We start from the raw sequence: 13,150 nt of genomic DNA, 5'->3' as shown, positions 1-13,150 counted from the left end.
TGGGACACCTCAGCCACCTCTATCTTTAGGGAGAGCCATTTTTTTATATGCACGTCTGTGCCGTTTATAGCCCCATAAAAATCTACCTGATATACCTTCCAGCCGCTTGAAGCAATTAGATGGAAACTCCAAGGGAATTGTTCTGAATATATACAGAAATTAGGGCGCACCAACATCTTCAGCACATTAGCTCTTCCAAAAAGGGATAAGTGGAGATGATTCAGTCGCTCCAGAGTAGTTTTAACCTTGTCCAAAACTGGGTTAAAATTAATTTCCGGGATCTTGGTGATTGGTGAAGTGAGTTTGATTCCCAGATACGTTGCATCTGACACTATAGTAATATCAGTCGGGGGTGAACCCCCTACATACAAAATCTGGGTCTTTGTCATGTTGAGCTTATAACCTGAAAAAGAGCCGAATTGTAATGCTAGGTCTTCAATTGCAGCAAGAGCAGGAGAAAGGTTAGTTGTTACAACCACAATATCGTCTACGTAGGTTAAGGCCCTATATTCAACATTGCAGACAGTGACAGGTGTGATATTACAAAACTAATAGGGTGACCCAATATTCCCAAGGAACTGGGTATAATCAATAACACAATAGAAAAATGTTCCTGAAGGAGTCATTCAATATTATTTTCACAGCTTTTGAATTTGTCACAGCAGTGAACACAAATTTCATAGTACTCGAGAGACATATATACAATTCATTAGTTATTTTATTGCATTATGCCATGTTCTATTTCATTTGCATAAGTATAAATCATATGTCCTTCCATACACGGCAACAAAAAAGATGTACTGTTACTCAGTTCTTTGACATGTACAGTACTTACTGACACTTTTTGTACAAAATATGGATAGTATTTACATATCAACCATATATACATCGTTCAATAATTATATACAATTCAAATTCAGTGATACTATTTACAAAGAAGTGTAGTATCGTCAACGTTTCGGTCTCATATAGTGTAGCGGGAATTCCGTTCTCCTACAGAACTGTGCAAAGAGACCTGGAACCTCGGTGAATTAGGATGGTCCAAAACTCACCTCAGTATCCAAAATCCCCTTACCGAGCTAGCTACAGTATTTCATTGGTCATAACAAACTCCCAATGCTTAGACAAACCAAAACATGAACTTAGATTACCTCAGGTATCGTGGAACACATGAACACTCTTTCGCCATACAATCATTTCAAACCAGAACGTGGAGTAAATGAGGACACGTGCATATTTGAAATATTTATTTACTAATGCAGGGTTCTAAAACGCAGTATCTTATATAATACAAGCAAACATATTATAAGCAACAAAGTTATCAGCATAGTTATTAGTCCATAAAAGGCGAATGGTGACAGCATACTAAGATGCTGTAATGAATAGGAATTAACAATACCTAATTCTCACCCTCCCTATTTAGCATAGTATTTTATATCTATGAAGGTCTCATTTGGGTTTTAGCAGGGCGGGCCCATACCTCAAAATCTCAGTGGCAGAGGATCACATCATCTTCCGCCAGCTCTCTGCATGCAAAGCACCATCAAGTGTGTTACGTGTGTGTTCAGCACAACAATATAAATCCCGCTTAGAGCCAAATTTTGACAACAGCATGTGTGTTATGTCTATGGAGGTGCAAAGATCAGACCTCACAACAACACTGTGTCGAGTTATCCTTGGAGCCTTAATCACTCACTGTGCAAACAGTGTACTGAGCAAAACTGATATCAGAGCAATAACATATTATTTCTCAAGTAAATCACGAAGCTCTTCTGGGTTGAAAGCTAAAACAACAATTATGTGTCGTGTGCAAAATGAAGCAAAAAGGAAATATGGCGTTTAAACATTTAATAAGCTCATGCTAACTTAACACAGTATATAGAAAAAAATAGCTATATGACACCCCCCCAATGATCCGAGCACGGACAAAAATCAAGGCTAGGTAAGACCAGAACAGGGGCATAACATGAAAGCAGAGTTCAATAATAATGAGCTAAGCTAATTTTCAAAAGCATACATTATAGCCTACAGTGGCCAAATGAAATGGTCCAAACTTTTCAATACAAGGCCCCTTCAATGTAAGTCAATAGGACTGGGGCGTACAAAAAGAATCCTTTGTAAGAAAAAGGCACCTTCTAAAAATACAAACTAGTACGTGCCCAAATAATAAAAGTCTCCAAGGCATCTCAGGATAGGACTGAATATGCAAAATATGCAGCAACAGCATCCAACATGAAATCACTGTCATCTTCTGAAAACAGTTCAGCCATCCAATTAAGTAGTGGAAAAGAACATACGTGCTCCTCCAGCATTGGATCCTCTAGCATCATCAGAGGACAACTCGGTGGGTTTTCAAGAAAGCTCTGTGCCAAAAACTCATGCGCCGCTGCGAGTATGTCCCAATGACCCATTAGTCCATGCATCGCTGCCAAGGCCATAATCCTTTCGCCAGAACAAACCAACTCGTGAGCAACTACGGAGCTCATCAGATGATTAAAATCGAAGTCAGGAGACACCGTCAAGCAGAGACACAAATCAAAGGCCCATTCGAAATCGCAGCTCAGGCAATGAAACACAGGCTGGACACATGTGAAAAAGGAAAACTGAAACAATAACCAAAATGCTGTGCTTAAAGTCGGAAGCAGCAGGGTGCCATAGTAATCAAGCATCCGGTTGTGAAACAGCGGTAGGAGGGGCTCTGCGGCTTCTAACGCAAGACGGGCATCCATGTTTAATAAAACAAAATATCACCAAAACGCCTGCAGCCAATGCCAGCAAAACAGGGAAGCCACCAAACAGACTTGAAAATATAGAATGAAAGAACGCAGGGATGACTCCAAATATTTTCTCGAATGAAGTCACAAGACCACAGCTAACTAATTTAAAAAAGTGAGCCAGTCCAGAAGTGGAGGAGGCATTAAAGATTTGATGAACCAGCTCGCTGAAATGTAACGGTAAATCAGTATTTAAAAGCGCCTGCACCTCTGTGCGCGTGTTAGCTATGTGAAGGACGAATGTTTCTCGGGCCGAACTCGGGCCACCTCTTTTTGAGACAAAAAGGCTCTTATTCTACTCATACCATTGAACTCTGCTTTCAAGGTTGGGATGCGCGGCCAGATGGAAACATCTGAATTCCCATGCGTAGGGGAATACAGAACACTTTTGCAACAGACGACACGTTCTGATACAGTTATCACATAAGCGATACCTTTAATTAAACCACAACACTCTTCGTTATTCAACAGTAAATAACTACCTTTTCGCCAGTAATATGAATGTGGGAACCATTGCGGGAACCGGAGTTCCTTTCAAAACACAGGCTAAATTAGGTCGGTCCTGATTACAGGAACCATGTAACTGGATGTGCCTGCATATCAATGAATGGTCATGAGACTCCGTGCATTCTTCCCCATTAAGATACACTTCTTTCTCGTCTTTCAGGCACCTATATGTGAACGGGAGAGACCATGCCTCGTGGAGGAATGAGCTCCCTAATGGTTCATATCTCCCTATCGCAATGTATCGCATACAATTAGTAAACTTGTACAAGGCAAATGGTAATGTGATCAATCCGTGGATAAGCCACGTTGCAGCAGTGGCCTCAGCTACAGAGAACGGTAAAGATTCCAACCCCTCAATGTGTAACATGGAAAAGGACGCGTCACGCATAGAAAGCATGCGCTGTTTGTCAGTCAAGTTAAATGGGGCAAAGAGGGAGGACAAGTTCATGAAATTCCAAGTCACTCTACCAGCCTTAAGCGTCTGCAGGGTCCATGCAAATTGCATAATAGAACGCAATTGATTTTGACCATGGTATAATACAGACACCTCATCATGTACAATATCAACAACAGAAGATACAATATTATTCAACGTATAAATGCGGGAAGGAAGCATGTTAATACTGTTATCGACAACTGCAAGCACTTTTTCCAAATTAGCTTGATCAATTGCCCTTAGGCGCTTAGCAGCCTCAACCTGTGAAGTTTTCCAGATTTCATTGTAAATCGCATAAATCCATCTTTTAGATCTACCACTAGCCGGGCCCTTTATGAAATCATTTAAATCCACATCATCAGTCAGCTTGGATAGATGTAATTTACCAGCAGCTAATGTAGAATGTTGTAGCCAATTCTGACATAATTTGCCAACTGGGTAAGTGGTGACAGTATGGTCAGTATCAAAACGTGGATCAGGCCTGACTTGTGTAAAACCAATAGTCAAACCCAAAAGCGACGTTGGCAAGAATCAGAGCTTCTGTGCCACATCAGCCAACCCTTCAGATCCAAACTGGATACATTAAAGGATGAATTATACATTAATGTTTGCAATTCACGAGTGGAAAACTGTGTGAAATTATTCCAACCGGAATATTCTTCCAAATCAGGAATAGAAGGGGTATTTAATTTTTTTGAAGTAGCCAATCCAAAGCATGTTGTCTGGAAAATGGTAGAATTTAAATACAACATGTGATTTGGGATGAGCCATGCACGGTGCAAAGCATCAGTGCCTTGTACCTGCCAACTTTTAGAACCCCAAACCGATTTAATGTCAATGGTTTCCTTCCATAGCTCGTAGCCCTCTACAGCTAATCTGTCTAGAAAGGACTTCGAATACAATAATTTAGTATCGGTAAGTCTAACTTTGGACATGGACTTTTGTGTCATCTTAAAATAAAAGGATTCAGGACTTGATTGATTAAAGTCGGTAAAATAAGTGTACTTTTTCAAAAATGTACTGGAGCTGCCTTGTAATGGTACTGGGCAGTGTTCCCACTGTGTGTAATTTACAGTACCCCTTCTGGAACTCGTTTTATGCAGAAAATGGTTACCAAAATGTTGGAAGCAAAATAATTCACCATAATTAGCAGATTCTAAATATAAATCTTCAGCATCAAAGGCAGCCTAATATTTTAAATCAGAGAATAATGATTCTACGGCCTGAACATCCCAATCATCCGAACGTATGTTTTGTTTCACCACATCCCCCATGTTCACTCTCAGTACATTAGGGACATTAACCACTTCAGTAGGGCCATGGATTTGAAATTTAACCGCATCCCACACAATCCCATCAAGAACAGGCCAAGCAGTGATGAAAATTCAAGTCTCTCTTCAGTCTGTGTGCAGAATGTGACGAGGAAAGGGGGGCCAAAGTTCCATTAAGATGCTGAATGCATGTTCTCTCCTCGACATAATGTCCATCAATCAGACAGAAAAAATAAAACACAAAACCAATTGAAATAAAAAGGTCTACTGAAAAAAGAACCAGCCAAATATATGTCCAAGGGGGAATCAAAAAATGTTTTTTAAATAAAGAGGCATAAATTGCACAACGTGAGGGTTTTGTCGAAGTCACTGAAACAGAGTCAAAGGAGAACCTGGATTCTGTGGCCAAAAGTGTTTGCAAATCAGGCATAGATAAGTCAGCTGGATAGGCATAATGTAGGTCATGAATGTTATTAACGGGAAAAGTGTCTAATAAAGGATTGGAAACAGCAGGCATCTCGATGGCCACTTCTGGCTCAGCATTAGAAGTAGTGGCCAAAACAGAATTTCTCACAATCGAAGGACAGGAGACTACCAGTGTCATAATATGAAGAATCGGCCACCCTGTGTATCTTGACATTGTCAATAGAGATAAACCTGTTTTCCTTACGGCCTGGAAGTGGTGGTAAAATGACTGTTCTCCTGCCCTTCACTCCCAGAACGGGAACTGGTGCTCGATAGGAAGGATCAAACTCTTTCTTGTTATCGATCTTCTCTCGAACCAGTTCTCCAACCTTGGGTAGCCAGCCAACTACCGGGATCTGCAACGCATCATCCGATGTGGAGGGCAAATGTTCCTTAGCAAGACTGTCTCTGGTCTTTTGTAGATCCTGTAAAACATTCCAATGTTCATCTACGTCAAAGGCCGTGGCTTGAGCCACGTAGTCTAGACCGTCGAGGTCAGGGACATCCATCTTGATACCAAAGAGCATTTCGTACGGGGTCCGCCCAGCCAGAGACCTTCTAGAGAGATTATTTAGAGCATGCTGCACGCCATTGAGATGGGCCAACCAGTTTCTGCCAGTGCCTATAACTCGTGCTGTCAAAGATTGCTTTAAGTCACGGTTCATTCGCTCCACTACACTATTACCCTCAGGTCTGTACGGAGACGAAAACTTGACTTGGACCCCCAATGAAATCATAGCATCCTTATACGCCTTAGAGGCGAAAGCCGGACCCTGATCCGAATGGAAGGTACCACAGGCAAAAAATCCCTACAAAAGACACGCAAATCTCTTATGACAGTCCGTGAATCAGCGCTGCGATGGGGTCACACCCACACAAAGCGTGTGCATATATCAACTGCTACTAAGACGTACTTATACGCAGTATCCGAAGAAAAAGGACCGCAGTGATCTAAATAAACACAACCCAAAGGTTTATTAGATATGTACAACTGTGTCTGAGACGGACGCGGAGCAGTCGAAGGCTTGATCTGCTGGCAAATGTCACATTGAAGGACATAATCGCGCGTCTGTTTGTACAGTCCCCGCCACCAGAACCTTTGTTGTAGCTGAGTTACAGTGGCCAAGACGCCCGCATGCGCAGACGCTACACCTTCATGCGCCGCTGTAATCAACGTAGCCCTGCGATCTGAGTTGGGAATCAAACGTTCCCCAACTTCAGGAATTTTCACATAAGGAACCTTATCGGGACTTAAGTGGTATGTGTACTTCAAAGGGAACACCGCAGGATATTTACCTCCCTTCTCAGTGGCAGCTACAGCCGCCAAGATGTCATCATCTATTTTACTTTTGGACCGTGTAACTGCTGCAACTAAATATTTTGATACTGCACATTTCGCCGCTTCATCAGCAAGCGAGTTACCGACAAAGTGAACTCCAACACGCTGATGGCCGGGAGTATGAATCACAAACACAAGTGGCAACTGCTCTTTAAGCTCAGCCACTCGGACCCAGATCATTTTATGTTTTATTGTGCTACCCTTGGAATCACGAAAGTCATTCTGAATCCAAAAGAGCAAGTTCTCATTGTAAGACTGGACACAGTAGTAAGAATCACTCACGATAAGTGTTGTCACATTAGGATCAGCGTACTCCAATGCAAGCATCAGAGCACGAAGCTCTGCTAATTGTGCGGTGCAGTCCCCTAGCGTCTGCGTGTGCACGACACTGGACTTGAACTCATCGTTCACATGGCACCGACCACAATGGCGCATGCGGAAACGTAGGCATGTTTAGAACCATGCGCAACCTGCGCGAACCATCAGTGTAAATGATGCAATGGAAATCCTCCAAGGGTCGCATTGCTAAAGGAGCCGGATGAACAAATTCATACTGTAAGTACTCCTGCGACCGTAATGAGGCGTCAAAAATTCACGTGACATCCTGGGATGTCAAGGATGCAGCCCATTGAATCCACCGAGGGTGCAAAGCTTTGGAATTTGGTACACTGGCTTTCGTGACTGCCTCCAAGGCAGGACATGGGGTAACAACCAACATGCGCTATCCCTGTGACAGGGCACGTTCCTTAGGAATTGCCATCTGCATAGCCGTCAAAACTTTCTCCACAGTGGAAAAGCGCAATTCAGCCGAGGTGTACAAGTGTGACTTGTAAGCAATAGGTACTGTGTCTCCTTCATTAAAAGTCAGGTACGTGAAACCTACCGTCCCAGGGATAATTCTTATCACCAGGTTGGTCTGGTTATCACGAGTCAGTAAGAATTTAGAAGAGAGCAGATCAGCTTGCAAGGATTACAGAATAGCTGAATGCTCAGGCAGCCAGCATGATTTGGAAAAAGATGGTTGTATCAAAGCATACAAAGGCTTGATACGCTGGGCATATTCCGGAATGTATGTTCTCCCGAAATTCAAGAAGCCCAGTAAAGATCGTAATTTTTTCAGTGTTGTCGGAGCGCGCAGTTGTGCGCATTTCTCCAGGAAGTGAGGAGCCAATCCCTTTCCCTCATTGTTGAGCTCGTAGCCCAGAAACAAAACTGTGTACTCTGCAATGTGCGATTTTGCAAAGTTGAATTTGTAACCCAAATTTGCAAAGGTACAAATAATCCCGTTGACTCGACACAGATGCTCCCAAAGTTCGTCGTCTGTGAGATATATGTCATACACATACGAACAAGCATCCGGGTTGATTCTCTCCAAAAGAGAGACTATGCGGGCAGTAAAAATCCCAGGACTATTCTTATAGCCCATAGGCAAACGCCAAAATTGTTAGTGGACACTGCCGCAAGTAAAGGAGGTCCATTGGGAACTTAGACCATCCAATCGATGGGCCTAAAAACCATTGGAAATGTCAAGCGTAGTTTTAAACCGCTTACGCACAAGACTATTCACGAGGGCAGAACCGTGAGCATTCTGTACTGCACAGTTATGGCAATGCGAGTTTAAATGCCGGTAATCCAACACCAAACGATATGAACTGTCTGGCTTGTTTACAGTAAAAAGAGGGTTATTCATCGGTGACACACATGTTTCAATTACACCTTGATATTCCAATTGTTCAAGGATAGCCGCGACGGAATCCTTAGCTTCACACCGTATGGGATATTGAGGTTGAGGTTGTGGCTGAGACCGTAAAGGAATCTCGTGGCATGGGGACAATTTATCCCAACCACATTGATTGCGGTACACAGCCGGCGCTAGAGTCAGAGCCCACTCTTCAGCAAAATGCAGCGCATCCTCTTTCGAGACTGTGTTCGCGAAACTGGGGAGAATTACCTCCTCCCCTCGCGGAGCTGCAAGAACAAAAGGTGGGGGCCAGTCAGCCTCCGAAAGCAAAATGTCATATGTAGACGAAAGATTTTCCCAAAATACCCCTTTATTGGTTCACTGTATGTCACCCTCGATTAACAGGACAATTTCAAAAAGTCTATCAGGAGGAGCAACTCTTGTATCAGCTGTTTCGATCACAACATAAGTATCAGTCGCTGTCACCTTCAGTAGTGGACGCAGGGCCTCTCTCACTATGGTAATTTCCGCCGCGCTGTCCCGCAAGGTCAGAGCCCACGTCAGATTCCGAAGCCGCGTTCTCACTATCTGTGGCATATCGATGCCCTGTTAAGGCTGCGACTTTCTTCTTGGAAAACTGTGGTCTCTTCGGTGTCGAGCCTTCCTGCCTTTCTGCACCGTTTTTCGGGCGGGGCTGGTCACGTCCTTGCTGGCCACCCCGACCCCTGCCGCCCCCTCCACCACCGGTAGTCGGGGCCGATGAGTCCTGAAAGGAACGAGGAGCGCGTTGGTCAGAAGCCTGAAATCGATCAGGAGATTTAATCATCGCGCGATCGCGCAAGTCATAAACACGTTCCGACTGCGCAGGCAACGGAGACGCAGGACGAGAAACCTGTGTTTGTTGTTGTTGCTGTTGCTTTCCCTGTTTCTGTTTTTTAGGCCAATTTTGTTTCTTGGACTTGGGCTGAACTTCCGTTTCCGAAGTTTGTCCCTGGGGCTGCTTTTTCTCCTTAACAGAAAAAGGCTTAAGACCCTTACTATTGCGACCCACAGTTTTATAAGCCACCACAATAATTTTCGCTAACTGTCGGGGTTTCTCGGCATCGGGAAGCGACGCCAAAGCGTTAGCCGGGCCGACGACGGCTGAAATGCCAGAAACCGGTCCCCGGAAGCTTGTTTCCTTCCCAGTATAAGAATTGGCTTGGTAGCTTGGTTTGCCCTGTTCCCATCATGCACTGGGACAGGAACAGACTAATTTGCATGTAGAATCCTACTCAGAGTGTACACCTCAGGGACGGGGGACACTCAGTGTTTTGTTAAATACCCCTCACACACCAACAGGCCCCTTGGTGTCATGCTTCATCATCGGGGTCTTCGCACCCCGCTAGAGGGATGCGGCGTGCTACGACCAGCGACTACGCGGGAGCACTGAAGTGGTTGACTATGTGTGGTGTGTGTTGTGTGCATGTGCTGGGGTATTGAGGGGAATGTGAGTGAAGGGTGTGGTGAGGATTAAAAAGACACCTGGCCAGTAGGTTTATGAGAAAAAACTTTATTCGAAACCTCTGGCTGGTGCTATTAAAAAAGGTGCAAGGCGAGGTTAGTAGTCTTGATTATGGACTTTACCTCTGGTGTGCGTCAACATGTTTCGGAACTCAGTGTTCCTTCTTCAGGACGGGTGCACAACTTCCCAACCCTACTCACGTGTTTTTAATAAAAAATGTTTTTTTCTTTACTTTAGAAAAAAGTGAAAATATTTACAGTGAAAAATAAGGCTATGATGTGCCTACAGCGGTTTTACGGGATCATGCAGTTGCATGTCCTGAAAAGAAAAGAAAAAATAATTGAGTTTGGTTGCCACTCGGGAATGGCTCAAACAAGTGCAGTCACTTGGAGCCCCAAACGGTTAAATAAACCTGTAAAAGAAACACATACACAAATACATAAAGGACACACTATCAGTTTGTAATAGTTCTGAATTCATACTCATTTAGACTGTCATGTTATGCCTCACGAGCATGTCCAGAACGCCAGGGTAGGTAGGTGGACTCCTAATCTGTAAAGGTTTAAAAAGGAGAATTCAGTCCTTTCCTCACTATCCTCAATATGTCCAGTGGGTTTTGTTCTAAAGGAAGTTTTTTACTCATACTCACAAAGTCCGCCAAAGTAGGCCTCTTTCCTCCCTGCAATACTCCGCTGGTAATGCTTAGCGTACAGGGATGTGGTATATAAGGGGCCTATGGCGCTCGTTGATTCGTTAATTGACGGATGTGATTTGAAGACCATATATGGGACATCCGCCTCTATGCCTATCATGATCATTGACCTGTTGGAGGGATACCATGTGTCGCTCTGAGCATGTAAGATGAGTTAGTGACTCTCTTTCTAAAAGCGCATGCGCGTAGTAGGTTGCATAGATGGTTATTACTGCTCTGCGCATGAGTAGAAGATTAAGTATGCTTAGGTACACTACTCCTTTGTTTACACAGATCTGGTACGGTTCATGATTCAAAGCTACTGTATGTGAAACAAAATCTGTGAGTATTTTCAGAACCACTTGGACTTAATAAAGTGGTGGAGGAGGTTTAGGCATGGCTACCATTGTTTTGCAGAGGTAAAAGGCACGTTTTGGTACTTTCCGTTGTTCTATCCAGACAATTGACCCCAGGGAATATCATCATTTAGGCCGTCCAGATGGGTACCCAAACGGAAAACCCAGCGTTGTTCTTTCTGAAGTAGGCCGGTTTCCGAAGGCAAGCGTTCAATTATGGTCCAGTGTAGATCATTGACACAGTGTTGTTTTTCTAAAAAATGAGATGCCATTTTTGTGGTTGTTTTTTTGCATCGTATGTTACTCTTGTGTTCTCCAATCCTTACTTTCACTGGTCGGGACGTCATGCCTATGTACTCTAGGCCACATGGGCAAGTAATCATATAGACTACATTTTTTGTGTTGCAGTTTGAGAATTGTCTCTGCTCCCATGATGTGCCATTTCTGAAACGTATCTCTTTACTTTTGCGTGTCAGGTGGCAACTGCTACAATCTCCACAGGGAAAATGTCCTTGTACCCCTATGGTGGTTTGTCTGCCCGTGGGGTTTTGGCGAGGTCTAGTGTGAACCAAGATGTCCTTGATATTCCTGCCTCTACGATGTGCGTACATCGGTTTTTCAAAGTTCAGCTGGCCACAGTTCAGTATCCTCCAGTGTTTATTGATCACTTTCGATACTTCATTGGACAGGGTTGTATATGTTGTAACGCATATTGGTCTTTTTTCTACTTCCTTGGATTTTTGGTTGTCTTCAAGGAGTGCATCCCTGTGATTGTTCTTTGCCCTCTTCATTGCCCTGTTGATCGTTTTAACTGGGTACTGCCTCTGTATCAATTTCTTCTTGAGGTCTTTTGCTTGGTTGTTGAACTGATTCAGTTCGGTACAGTTTCGTCTGAGGCGTAAAAACTGCCCATAGGGCAGGTTCTCCCTTAGGTGCCTGGGGTGGAAGCTGTCGTACCTTAGTAAGCAATTCCTTGAGGTGGGTTTGAAGTGAGTTCTGCTCTTCAATCTACCTTCCTCGGTGTATATGCTTAGATCCAGGAATATCATATTTGTGTTTGATATCGTGCTCGTGAATTTTAGAAATCGATTCTGATTGTTCAACCATGTTACAAAGCTTAGGGCACTTTCCATATCAGACCTCACAACAACACTGTGTCGAGTTATCCTTGGAGCCTTCAGCACTCACTGTGCAGACAGTGTACCGAGCAAAACTGATATCAGAGCAATAACATATTATTTCTCAAGTAAATCACGAAGCTTTTCTTGGTTGAAAGCTAAAACAACAATTATGTGTTGTGTGCGAAATAAAGCAAAAAGGAAAAATGGCGTTTAAACATTTATTAAGCTCATGCTAACTTAACACAGTATATAGAAAAGAATTAGCTATATGACAATAGTACAATTCATCGAGACCATCATCAGGACATTTGTTGCACCATGAACCTATCACAAAACAATGACATACACCCACACCTCAATTGACAATGTGCAACATATACAACCAAATACTTACAGCAATATGACTTATCTATTCCTACATAAGACAGAAATAAATAAATAAGCAACCCATTAGTTTAGCTCATGTCTCACTAGTTGTTCAATCACTATAGAACTTCCAATCAACTGTATTGTATTGTATTGTATATTGGATTTATATAACGCTTATCACCCAGGGGTCTCTAAGCGCTTGCCTTGGGAACCCGTCCTGGCTTTTCCCTGTGAGATAGCCCCTCAAGGGCATCCCCAAGGTGAAAGCCAGGCATCCCGCCGCGGGGGGCCGTTGTGGAGATTAAGCAAGCTTAATGCCCAGAGTTGCAGAGTGTGAACCCATGATTAGGTCAGGCACCAAAGCGAGAATTATCGAGTCCATGGACATTTGAGCTCAAGACCCTGCCGCGTCGGGAATTGAACCCTGGTCCCGGGTCTGACCTCTGCTTCAGGGTCTGCCTGCTCTAACCAGTGAGCCACACTTCTCCACTGTCTTACCTTCTGCCTCTTTTTATTATCATTCCTAAACAAAAAGATGAAATATATATATATATATAGGAAGTCACCTTACTCACATACATCTCGTTTGTGCATAAAACCATAGCACCAGTCAGCTTTTCCTACTTACAGTTTATA

This window comes from Lissotriton vulgaris, chromosome 4_1, assembly GCF_964263255.1.
Source record: "Lissotriton vulgaris chromosome 4_1, aLisVul1.2, whole genome shotgun sequence".
Lineage (NCBI taxonomy): Eukaryota > Metazoa > Chordata > Amphibia > Caudata > Salamandridae > Lissotriton > Lissotriton vulgaris.
The sequence above is the reverse complement of the archived record's forward strand: the minus strand, read 5'-3'. Positions refer to the sequence as shown.